Raw genomic sequence first — 13,116 nt, forward strand, 5'->3', positions numbered from 1 at the left:
TAGGAAATGGCTTTAACATTCAAGCTTAGAGCAAGTGAAAGGGTCCTTGACGTAGGATTGGAAGACATCATTACATCATGTAAGTCAAAAGAGCCAAATTTCAGAAGCCGAGCCCAAACCCTTCAAAATTTCACATGTTTAGTGCCTGCAACAAAGGAAGAATTTCAATCCTGGGGCTTTAATGGATGATAAGCTGAACCCATCCAGGTCCACTGATGCACTGATTCAGAAGACGATCAAACATCTTGTCATCTTCCCCTTCTGATGCACCATCAATAACTCACGCTGAGACTTAGGAAGCGAGATATCAGCTTTTATTGACTGGAAGAATAAACAACACTACATCCTGGGGAAAATGAGGGAGAGCAGCAGCCCACAGTCGCCTTTATACAGGGGTCTGTGGGAGAAGCCACAGGAGCAGTCAGCAGGGTCTGTGGGAGGAGCCACAGGAGCAGTCAGACAGGTATATCTAGTTCACCACACCTTCCTTTCCAGTCCTGAAAGACCTGAAACGTCGACCATTTGTTTATTCCATAGATGCTGCCTGACCTGCTGGACTCCTCCAGCATTTTGTGTGCTGTCCTGGATTTCCAGCATCTGCAGAATCTCTTGTGTTTATAATGAAACTTTGTTAGCCTAGTTGAAGTTGGGTCAAGCCATCCAGATGCCCTGAGCCATCTCAACCCAATGGTAATGATATGCTGGTGTAATGATCCATGATAGGGATCAATTCATTCATCACTCTCTGAGGCTAAATGTGATTATATGGGGAAATTCAGCCCAAGGCATCTTTAGCTATCTAACATGCACAGTCTAGGAAGCAATTAAAAGGGATGTTGTTTGAGACACAACTTGAAGATCAATTGCTGAAAGGTAGCATAGAAAAATGTAGAAATAACTTCCAATCTCCCTTAAAATAAAACCTTTTAGCTCCCTTAAATAATCCAACACTCATTTGATTCACATCAACCGAATTTGAAGGAAAGCGGGAAAGTGTATCGAGTCCCGATGAAAGGCCTGAAACATCGATTACTTACTCCTTCCCATAGATGCTGCCTAGCCTGCTGAGTTCCTCCAGCATAATGTGTGTTTTCTTGAATCACCAAGGATAGAATATAAAGGTCCTGCTGTTTTATATAGATGTGGGGTTTGAGTAAATGCAAGGAATTACCTCCAGCAAAATCCCGTAACTTGCGATCACTTTTCCCTGCAGACCAACTCAAATGCTCAATAGTACTGAGGCTGCATGGTCAGCAATCAGTGATCTTTGCATGTTCTTGCTTCTAAATGTCCTTCATTTGTCTATATTTCTCTGCTTGGTTAACTCTTCCAGTCTTCTCTGCTGTCTCCTCCCTGCATTCCTTCTCCATAGTACTAGCCTGGTTTCGACTTATCACATGAAAGCAGGCATACTTCTTGACATTGCTTCTGCTCTGGCATGTTGAATTAATGCCCTTCCAGCTTTGTTGCTTCTTCTCTCCCTTGCTCCTTTGGGACCTGAAGGTTTTTGGACAATTGTCTACTTCTCCCCTTGAAATTGTGAATGATTACTATTGAAGAAAATAGTACACATAATTAAGAAATTATTTTAAATTCTTAGGGAAACTTCATATAAAGCATTGGTTTTAATTAACAGTTTGTAAAAACTGAAGATTACAAGTGTCACCATAGTTTTCTAAAGGATCTGCAGAAAGAAATGTCAACAGAGCAAGAGGCAGATGATATGTCACAAGTTAGTCATGAAGATATAAACAAACTTCACCGTCAAGTAGATTTAAAATAATATTAGAGATTAGCTTTATTTGTCACATGTACGTTGTTATGATACCAGCCCCCTCCTTTGTGAGAATTGCAAGAGCCCTAGTGAAAGGGGGGTCAATGACCCGAGAGAGAGAGAGACAGGCTGAATGGACACAGGAAATGGAAAGACAGCGACGTGCTGGATACCGCATTCCACTGGGACAAAAGCTGGCGACTGTGGCATTGTTCTCAGGAGACACCTGGGAACTGCAGACGTGCCAACTCGCAGGGACATTGTAAAGCCCTCGGGCAAAGTGGGCTGGTTGAGAGAGATTGCATCACCTGCAACCTGATTGACACCTGAGATCCCGTGAGGCAGTATAAAGAAGGGTCTGAAAGAGGACAACCCTCAGACGCACCAAGGAGACACCAAGAAGCACGATACCGCTTCCCGTGGAAACGGGAAGCCATTTTGAAATAAGCCACGTGCGTTAAATTCCGAATGCGGGGTTTGTGGCTAGAACCAACGGAAAACCGCTTTTATTTAACACCAGGGAAGCCAAATCCTCTGAGGCTGAGGATTTGATTCATAAAGACAACGGCAAGTGTTCTCTTTTCCTAACAATCTCTCTTCTCTCTCTCCAACACGTGAAACCAAAAAGGGAAAAGCCTGCAGACTTCAGAGTGACTCTTTATATTTCCAATTGGACTCAGTATTATACCCTAGACAACGAAAGAGCTTATTTCTGAGTGATTATTAATGTACCTGCGTTTTAGATTGAGTATTGACGCATGTTATCTGAATATTTGTATTAACCTTAATTTTTGTGCCCCTTTATTAATAAAACTTTTGAAAATAGTACCATTGGACTTCAACTGACATATCTATCTTTGCTGGTAAGTGAAACCAGTTACTGGTTTCATAACAAGTGGGGTTCTCGTCTCGGGATTTGACACCAATAAGGGGGAGGTCAGTCAATCGGGATTGTAAGTCAAAAAAAAATAATTTGGATCTGGTACGCAGGTAGCCAGACAGAAAAACCAGCAAAGATGGACGTGTGTGAATTTATGAAAAACGCGACTGTGGCGGCGCTAGAGGTGAGCACCAAATCAGACTTGTTAAATTTGGCGAAGGGGTTGGAGGTGGAAAACGAGCAGGATCAAGCTGAGAGGCAAAGACAGCATGAAATTCGGATCAGAGAGTTAGCAGCAGCCGAGAGAGCGGCAGCGGGGAGAGAAAGAGAGAGGGAGGAGCTAAGGAGAGAGCGGTTTAATGTTAGTCGGGAGCTGAGAGTAGTACCTCCGTTCGAAGAGACGGATGTTGATAGTTATTTCTTGTTTTTTGAAACGGTGGCAGCTATGATGCCGACCCGCAGACGGGCGAGTGCGGTGGCCCCGCCCCTAGAGTCCCAAAGCTATCGCGCATGCGCGGTCACACGCAGCCTGTCCAGAAAAGCAGTGAGCAGTTTAAATCGGGCCAGCAGTAATCTGGCCAAGATGTTTTTACCGACCCTGTACCATGAGGGTTCCGAGGGTGGTAAAACAGAAAGCAGTAAAGTAAAGGGGGGTAAGGGAGAGGAAATAGCCCTGCCCTTAGTGAAGAGAAAGGTCCTAGAGGTAGGAACTAAAGTTGAGAAACGGATAAAGTTGTTAAAATGTCCAGAGTTGGACATGGTTAATCTGTCTGGTTTGGCAGAATTGTTTGAAGAAGTTCAGAGTTCTAAAGGTGTTCTCGATGGTCCCGAGAGTGAAATGAGGGCAGTCTTAGAGAGGAAGGGTATCCTTGCTGTGGAGAAGTCAGCTGAAATGGCCGAGGAGGTTGTTTCAGCTTGCAGGGTTGCGCCTTCCCCAACGGGGGGCTGCCTAGAGAGTAACTGGAAGGATCGGGGGACGTTAGAATTTGAAAAAGGTACGGGTATTGAAAGCCTGGAAGGGGCCAATGTCCCGTTTGAGTGTGTCCAAGATGGGGGCGCACGTGGTGCTGAACCTGGTAACAGAGCTCAGGGGAAGTCTGAGGTGTTTGATTCAGGGGGACGGGGCGGCCGTCTTTGTGGATCAGATAGGGTTGGTTCAGTAGGAAAAGGGTTAACCTTGGTAACCGTGGGAAGTGTGAGTTCCACGGTGTTTGTATTCGAGAGTGGGGCCAAGGTTAATGCCGAATTTAAGGGGGGAATGAGGATTGTTATTGAAGGAAACGGAAAGTCTGTAGTTCCCAAGTCGAAGGAAGAAATGTTAAACCTGGCAGATCGCTCACAGAGTGAGTTGGGAAATAGCGGGGCCCCCCACTCTATTGTTACGCCAGGGTGGGGTGTGAAGAGGTTGCATTCGAAATGCTACCTGAAAGAGGAGTTGGAATTAAAAACAAATAGCCTGAAGGGTCTTGACAGTTTGGGGCATGGTGTTGAAAAAAATAGCCCCGATGAACGAGGCGGGCGGGAGTTCACCACGCCAAATTACTCAAAGTCCCAACGGGGGGACTCGCCAGAAAAGAGGTGACGGTTAATGGGGATGCCATTTTTTTTAAACAGCAAAGCAGGTTTTACGGGTTGCGCCAAAGCCTGTGAATAATAAAGACAGACCTTTGGAGACCTGCCGGCGAAGTAAACCGACCGAAACGATTAGTATTCGCATAAACTTTTGTAGATGCACCTAAGCTAAGATCACACCTCCTTAGTTATGTTGCTGAAGAAAGCAAATAAATAAGCTGGTTATTGAATTGAAGTCTGATGTTACAAGACTTTAGTACGGTACGCAATGTTAAGATATTAATTAAAGGGACACTGTACTTGTTACCTGTTTAGATGCTGACTTGAATGTATAACTGTATTACTCTGTAGTGAAAAGAAAAGCTTCTGTATTGTGTTAGATTCAAAATTTCTGTAAGACTCTGTACCACTCTGTGTTTTTAACCGCTGGTAAAAAACCTTTAAGAGGGGAGGTGTTATGATACCAGCCCCCTCCTTTGTGAGAATTGCAAGAGCCCTAGTGAAAGGGGGGTCAATGACCCGAGAGAGAGAGAGACAGGCTGAATGGACACAGGAAATGGAAAGACAGCGACGTGCTGGATACCGCATTCCACTGGGACAAAAGCTGGCGACTGTGGCATTGTTCTCAGGAGACACCTGGGAACTGCAGACGTGCCAACTCGCAGGGACATTGTAAAGCCCTCGGGCAAAGTGGGCTGGTTGAGAGAGATTGCATCACCTGCAACCTGATTGACACCTGAGATCCCGTGAGGCAGTATAAAGAAGGGTCTGAAAGAGGACAACCCTCAGACGCACCAAGGAGACACCAAGAAGCACGATACCGCTTCCCGTGGGAACGGGAAGCCATTTTGAAATAAGCCACGTGCGTTAAATTCCGAATGCGGGGTTTGTGGCTAGAACCAACGGAAAACCGCTTTTATTTAACACCAGGGAAGCCAAATCCTCTGAGGCTGAGGATTTGATTCATAAAGACAACGGCAAGTGTTCTCTTTTCCTAACAATCTCTCTTCTCTCTCTCCAACACGTGAAACCAAAAAGGGAAAAGCCTGCAGACTTCAGAGTGACTCTTTATATTTCCAATTGGACTCAGTATTATACCCTAGACAACGAAAGAGCTTATTTCTGAGTGATTATTAATGTACCTGCGTTTTAGATTGAGTATTGACGCATGTTATCTGAATGTTTGTATTAACCTTAATTTTTGTGCCCCTTTATTAATAAAACTTTTGAAAATAGTACCATTGGACTTCAACTGACATATCTATCTTTGCTGGTAAGTGAAACCAGTTACTGGTTTCATAACAAGGTCGAGAGCATATATTGGAATGTGTTGTTCGATTCAATGATCTACAAAAGTGGTCACCAACCTTTTTAAGCCCAAGATTCCGTACCTCGGCCTTAGTGAAAGGTAAGATCTACCTACTAAATCATTTAGAGAAACAACAGCTCAGATTGTACTTCCAACTGGAGGCCTTTTATTTGGGCTAATTGTACTTGAGTTACATAAAAATGCTTTTGTCAAACTTTCAAATTAATTCAACCAAGAAAACACTGTAACTAGCACATCAAACAGGTCATAGCTGTCTTTCGTTAAGAATATTACAATACTTCATACCTTTAATTCTAAGTTTCGCTATTTAATTTTATTTCAACACGAAAAATAAATGAATAAAAAATGACTGTTGCACTCAGTGTGATGACTGGGGCTGAATACTTTCTGGTAGTTCCCTGAAATTTGGCTCATAAGTACAGACAGCCAGTCTGAGATGGTCTGTGAGTTGTCTGTCAGTAAGACAGCTCCTGTACTTAGATTTAATAATTTTCATCTGTGAAAATGCAATTTCACACAGATAAGTTGACCCGGAGTAGGCACTGACTTTTAGTGCATGTGTGGTGAGATGAGGAAACTTCTCCCTGCTGACGAGCCCCCTAAAGTCACCGTCCCTTGATCTTGCTTTAAGCTCGATGTCATTTTGCAAATCAATCACCATTTCAGTATCACTTGACACACCAAATACTTGCTGGAATTTGGCTGCTATCTGTTCTATATCGATCGGCAGAAATGGGTTTGAAGTAAATGCAGCAATATCTTTCATGACGTTTAACTCCCCAAAATGCCAAACAAACTCTATTGCCAGTTTGTCTAGGTAAGCACAGTATTGCTTAGGGTGAAAAGCATTTTTTTTCCTTGATGGCCTGTAACATTTTCTCCAAGTTGAGAAAGTGTGTCAGCCTCCCGTTCTTTAAATTTGAAATCCAAACACCGAGCTTGGCCTTAAACGCATTTACTGCGCTTATTATGTGGGGCAGGTGTCGGTTTTTTCCCATGAACTCGTTGTTAAGTGCATTTAATTTAGCCATTAGGTCTGTTAGAAACCCTAAATCCAATAGCCACGCATCATCTGACAGTTCCTCGTGCTCCTCGTTTCTTGTCGACAGAAAAGTCTTTATCTCAGGCAGCAAGTCAACAAATCGTTGCAGCTCTTTGCAACACCAAACATCAGCATGAAGAATTATGTCTCCATAAGTGGCATTGAGCTAATCCAATAATGCCATGAATAAGCGGTGCTGAAGCGCTTTTGCCTGAATCAAGTTTATCAGTTTGACCACCAGTGTCATTACATGAGGAAAGCCCACGACCTTCCCAACCAAGGCCTGCTGATGAATCACACAGTAATAATCCAGTAGGTTGAGAAAATCAGGGTCAATACGGCACAGTGCTATAAACCCAATGCTGGGGCCCCATCAGTAGTAATTGCCACCAGTTTATGAATGGGGATGTCATGTTCACGGACGTATTTTTTAAACTCATTGTGAATATCCTCACCTCTCATTCACTCCTTTAAGTGCAGAAGAGTGAGGAAGTCATCCTTTGTTGTAAAATCCTGGAAAGCCATTCCGACAAATACAACAAGCTGAGCTGTTTGCATTACATCCAGGGATTCATCGAACTGTAGTGAAAAGTGACAAGTCCTTTAACGCTTGTCGATCCACGTCCTCTGACAGTGACTCTACCCTCCTTGTCACTGTAGCAGGGCCAAGCGGTATACATATTGCGGTTTTGATGTCGTTTTTGTTTTTAAAGTCATTAAAACCAGTCTCTGTAGTAAGGGCCATTGCTTCCTTGAATAAATCGCCATCTGTAAAAGGCTTCTTGTGTTTAGCCAAAAGGTGACTTACACGAAATGATGCTTCAACAGCAGCCTTATTTTGAGCAGCATGTTTTGTGAAGAACCATTGCTGGGCCTTCAACACCGATTTCAGCTCCTCAACTTTCGTGGCACGGATTGTGCTCTTTGGTGGGGGGGGGGGAGGTAGGTGTCTTTAAATTTCTGGTGGTTGGTGTTGTGCTGCTCCAGATTCCCTCTTTTAGTCAGTGCCTGTGTTTGGTGGCACAACGTACATACACACTTGTCCTTCACCGAGGTAAATAGAAATTCCTCTTCCCATTCTGGATGGAATTTGTATGTTTTCGCTTTCTTTCGTGGAGCCTCCGCCATGCTAGCTAGCTACCTTGCAGGATATCACCAGTGAGTGTCGTGTATTGATGTTAGCGACTATCTGTACTCTAATCCAATTGGTCACTTTGATGCAGCACAAGCAACGCTGAAAAACACACAGCAGTCACATGATGTCAGCACACATGTGACGCACGACGCTGGGCAATGGAAAAAGAAAAACACAATAACCAGGGAAAGCAACTAAGTGTGGGTTAAAAATGATTCACATATGCGCTCTAGGGGTAAAATTTGCTTTTGCATCAAAAGGTTTATCAGGCATAACGTATTTGTAGTAACTTCTACTTTGAAAAAGGACCACTCGACAGCTTCATGCCCAAAGGAACAATTTTATCTGGGACGGCAAAACCAATGTTTAAGGTACAGAGGTTTTCACTGAACCGCAGTGCATGGAGGAGGGGTTAAACACACCTGTGCACCGGGCAGACAGGACAGAAGTAAAACCCCCTGACCCCGGAAACAAACAGCTTTCCGTAGCGGGAGTATTGCTATATTACCATTATCCTAATTAGTCTTACTTATTGTTATAATGCTCACATTACAACAGTATTTGTGTATTTATTTTTCATTTTGTTTTCGGGATCTGCTGGGAAAGTCTCAAAGATCGACCAGTCGATTGCAGTCGACTGGGTGGCGGCTACTAGTCTACAAATTCTGAGGATGTGCTGGAGGCAGCTCACAAGTGTCACTATACACCCAGCACCAACATGGCAACAACTTACTAACCCTAACCTTGTACATCTTTGGGAATGTGGGAAGAAACCAGAGAAGCCAGAGGAAACCCTCATGGTCATGGGGAAGATGTACAAACTCCTTACAGAGAGCAGTGGGAATTGAACCCTAATGACAATCGCTGGTGCTGTAAAGCATTACGCTAACCGCTATACTACCGTGCCACCTTCGTGACTTTCAGGGAATGAGCGATGTGGCGATGTGACCAAATTAGCACCTTTGAATGGAAGAAAGCAGCTGTTAACCAGAGTCAGTCATGCCAGTAGTAAAATGGACTCATTGTGACCTAATCGTTTTCGCCATTAGCTGAAATTTTAAAACTTAAATTTCTTTATGTTGCTCCTCTCTCGATTGAGGATAAAGTACTCCCACTCCGGTTTTGTTGGTTCAGGGGTGGCTTCTAAGATCAATGTGAGAATCACCAGCTCTTCCACAGATGGGGCAAAATTTTGCCTGACTGAATGGGTGGGCTTACATAAGATCGTAAGATATAGGAGCAGAATTAGACAATTTAGCTGTTATATTTTCCCCTCAGCTTCAGTCTCCTGCCTTCTCCCCATATCCCTTCATGCCCTGACTAATGAAGAATCTATCAAGACCTCCCTTACATGTTCCCCACAACTTGGCCTCCACAGCCACCTGTAGCAATGAATTCCACAGATTCACCACTCTGGCTAAAGAAATTCTTCCTTATCTCCATTCTTAAGGGACACCCCCTCTATTCTGAGGCTGTGTCCTCTGGTCTCAGATCCCCCCTTCATAGAAGACACCCTCTCCACATCCACTCCGTCAAAGCCTTTCAGCATTCGATAGGTTTCAATGAAGTAACCTCTCATTCAGTGTTGCTCTCAATACCATCCAAATGCTTATTCTCCATTAAATGATTCCAGTGAGCCAGCAGGGAATTCTTGCAATTTTCAAGGAGCCTTTGAGCAGATCCTTGAATCATGTCCTTGTCCACTAGTAATCTTATTCTGTGTGAGTGATATGGCCAGCCCCATCTGGCCAGCTAAGTGAAAATAGGGCCTCAGTGCTCAGGATCTTTACTGATTCCCTTCTTTATCCAGTTAATTTGCAGAATATTTTAGAGACACACGTTGCACTCCTTTTCAATATTAGATATCGGCTGTAGATCAAAGTTTAAAGTACAAAGTAAATTTATTATCAAAACAGGTATATGTTACCCAATCCATTGTACAATGTCCTGTGTATGTTACTCAAAATGGTTTCGTTGGTTTGTTAAGAGTAGGAATGCTTCTTTGTCTGATAAGTGTTTCTCTCGCAGTTGTTTAGCTTTAGACTTGCTGATATGGGGATTATATTCATTTGTTAACCAATGGGGAATGTTATTTTGTCTTGTGAGGCTGGGAACTTGGCGGGGGGGGGGTTTCGCGGTCTTTTGAGGAGAGTTGAGAGGAAGACGCCGAGGAAGGTGGACGTGCGCTGCACTGCTTGGTTGACCACCGGGGGTGGTCCCAGGTGTGAAGACGTGGAGGTCGGAGGCAAGCGACGAGGGGTCGAATGGTTCGATGGTTGAGCTCCAACGATGTGCACTAAACTGACTGAACTTTGATAAGTTGGCGCCTTTTGTTTTTTTTCTTTCCTTTCATATATATTGTATTGCCTAGTATTTTAGTTTTAGTAAACTCTTTAAAGTGTATTTCATAACAGTATCTGGTGTGAATTTGATACTGTGTGCGGGCGCGAGGCATAAACTTGATTCTCACAGCACCTGCGTGTACGGGAGGTGGGGTTGGTGTGTGGCTGGATCTCCTTTTCCCCAAGACATATACCAGCCTATTGGTTAAGTGTTACACCATTTTGAACAAAGAAATACAATAGAATCAATGAAAAACTACACTCAAACAACCAATAACAACAACGACTAGGCCCAGGTCTCACTAGTACAGGGATTATGGCTACCCGATAGATACAGAGTTTTGGGGCCACATGATCTTCATCTTTATCTACCTTTTTCCTCAATCAACCAACATGCTGGCACATTGAAGACGATAAGAAATTTCCCTGTTCATGTTAGCCTTGACCGGCAGATAGAGAAGGTGATTCAACTTTTCCATGGTCTTACCAGAAGACTTCATTGCAGTCTGATGCAGCATGGCCAGGTTAAAAATCAGAACCAGAATCAGAATCAAGTTTAATATCACAACAGTTTCAATTTCCTGGGCGTCAACATCTTTGAAGATCTATCCTGGGCCCAACGTATTGATGTAATTATGAAGCAGGAGTGACAATGAGTACAAGTTTGAGGAGACTTTCTATGTCGGCAAATTCCGGCAGGGGTACTGTGGAGCAGTGTTCCCTCTAAGCTACATGGGTGCACTGCTGCACAGTAGCTGAAATGCTCCCATACCCATAGCCTTTGTTGCAATGCAGCTGGAGTTTTCTATTATATAATGTTAATATAATTCTGAAATCTATGATCATATAATTGTGAAATACCCTGCAATCATTTATGTGTAAATTGATATAATCAGTATTTTTCTAAATAATAAATGTACCACAGCCTTTACTTTGAAACATTTTAGATTCCCATGAACACTATCTCACTATTTTTGCCCTCTCTCTGCACTATTTATTTGTGAGGGCCCGTGGTGGTCAGAGTTGACCATGAATATTGCATCCTAGCTGTCTAGATACACACGCCTGGGCAGTATGATTACAGAGAGCAAGCTGTTGCCCATGTAGCAAGCTCCCCCACTCCACACAACTGATGAAGGCAAAGGGACGGCAGAGACCGATACAGTCTGGTACCAGAAGCATTGCAGGAGTTGCCAGTCAGCATTAAACTCAATGCAGAACTGCCTTAGGGACAGCAGCTCCAGATATTTCCTTCGGGGTTTATACTTGAAGCCTAGCTGCAAGGTAGCGGACGTTTGAGATTTGAGTTTTCCTTCTCCTAGATGAGCGGCCAGCCATGGATGTTGAGCCCCAACTGCCCAAAGTGACTGGTTTTGAGGCGCCAGTAACCTGCCTTTGCCCCTTCTCCTGTCAGTAGAAATGGTTCTGCCAGGCTTAGTAGCTAAGCCACATGTGAAGGCCAGGAACTGGACTTGGTTGTCAGAGGCTACTTGAAGCGCACACCATTGGGAGCATTTAATAGGTGGTGGGAGCTTGACCCATTACCACCATCGGCTATAACAACCTTAAGGAACCACTATAAAGGCACTTATTTACCTTTATACTATATATATAATATATTTCATGATATACCGGTATGTTAGTGATAATAAACCTGATTCTGAATCAATATATATTGGACAGATTAGGAGGATGAGCAAAGAAGTGGCAGATGGAATACAATGTTGGGAACTGTATGGTTATGCACTTCGGTAGAAGGGACAAAAGTGTAGACTATTTTCTAAACAGTCAGGAAATTCAAGAAATCCAGGTACAAAGGGGCTTGGGAGTCCTCGTGTGGATTCCCTAAAGGTTAACTTGCAGGCTGAGTTGGTGGTGAGGAAGGCAAATGTTAGCATTCGTTTTGAGAGGACTAGAATATAAAAGCAAGGATATAATACCGAGGCTTTATAAGACACTGGTGAGGCCTCACGGTGTATACTGAGCAGTTTTGGGCCCCTTTTCTGAAAAAAAAAGATGTGCTGACAAGTTTCAGGGGACGTTCATGAGAATGAGTGGGGGAATGAAAGGGTTACCATATCAGGAGCGTTCGATGGCTCTGGATCTGTATTTGTTGGAGTTTAAAAGAATGAGGGGTGATATCACTGAAACCCATTGAATATTGAAAAGCCTAGATAGATTGGATGTGGAGAGGGTGTTTCCTATAGAGGGGAAGTCTAGGACCAGAGGCCACAGCCTCAGAATAGAAGGAAGTCCCTCTAGAACAGAGATGGGGAGGATTTTTATTTAGCCAGAGGGTGATGAATCTGTGTGGAATTCACTGCCTTGTACATGTATGAAGGCCAGGTCAATGGGTATATGTAAAGTGGAGGTTTATAGATTCTTGATTAATAAGGGCATCAAAGGTTATGGTGAGAAGGCAGGAGAATTGGGCTGGGAGGGATAATAAATCAGCCCTGATTGAATGGTGTAATAGTCTCGATGGGCCGAATGGTCTAATGTTATGAACATGACTGTGCTATGCACAGCTTGGCTTGTCAGACTGATAACTATTCATAACTCCGCAAAGTCCTCAAAAGGAAGACTGGAAAGATAGAAAAATAACAACCTCGCATATTAAATTTCGAAACTGTTGACATTTAAGATTAAATGTAATAAAATATAGTTAAATGTATTCTTCCCCGTTTACCTGCCCAACAGAAATGAAAGGAAGGATGGAAGTTCCAGGTTTCAGGTCATGTACCTGCACCTTCACTGGCAACAGATCATGTTTCAACCTTTTCAAGTAGGCTGCAGTTAGGACACCTGTTCAAACCTGGCAGGGGCCCATAACAATAATACTCAGGTCACGTCATGAAAGAGAAGTGAGTTTCTGTCATGAGTATCATGATAGAGGGTTCCCTTTTGTTTATGTGGAATTACTAATTGTGTATGGTTTTGAAAAGAGGCCCCAAAATAGTACAACACTCATTGTGCACAAAATGTGTTTCGTGGATTAGTTCTGTAATTCATGAAACAATAATAGGAAACGGAGACGACCG

The 13,116-nt window shown here is 43.4% G+C and overlaps 1 long non-coding RNA gene across 1 annotated transcript; it reads right to left on the reverse strand.

Moving 5' to 3' along the window:
* Positions 1-297: 297 nt before the first annotated feature.
* LOC140718736 (uncharacterized) lies at positions 298-3,227 on the reverse strand. The gene is made up of 2 exons (XR_012096774.1): positions 3,041-3,227; positions 298-1,550 (listed from the first exon to the last, which is right to left on the reverse strand). It is a non-coding gene; the product is annotated as an uncharacterized lncRNA (long non-coding RNA).
* Positions 3,228-13,116: the final 9,889 nt, after the last annotated feature.

This window comes from Hemitrygon akajei, chromosome 30 (genome assembly GCF_048418815.1).
Source record: "Hemitrygon akajei chromosome 30, sHemAka1.3, whole genome shotgun sequence".
Taxonomy (NCBI): Eukaryota; Metazoa; Chordata; class Chondrichthyes; order Myliobatiformes; family Dasyatidae; genus Hemitrygon; species Hemitrygon akajei.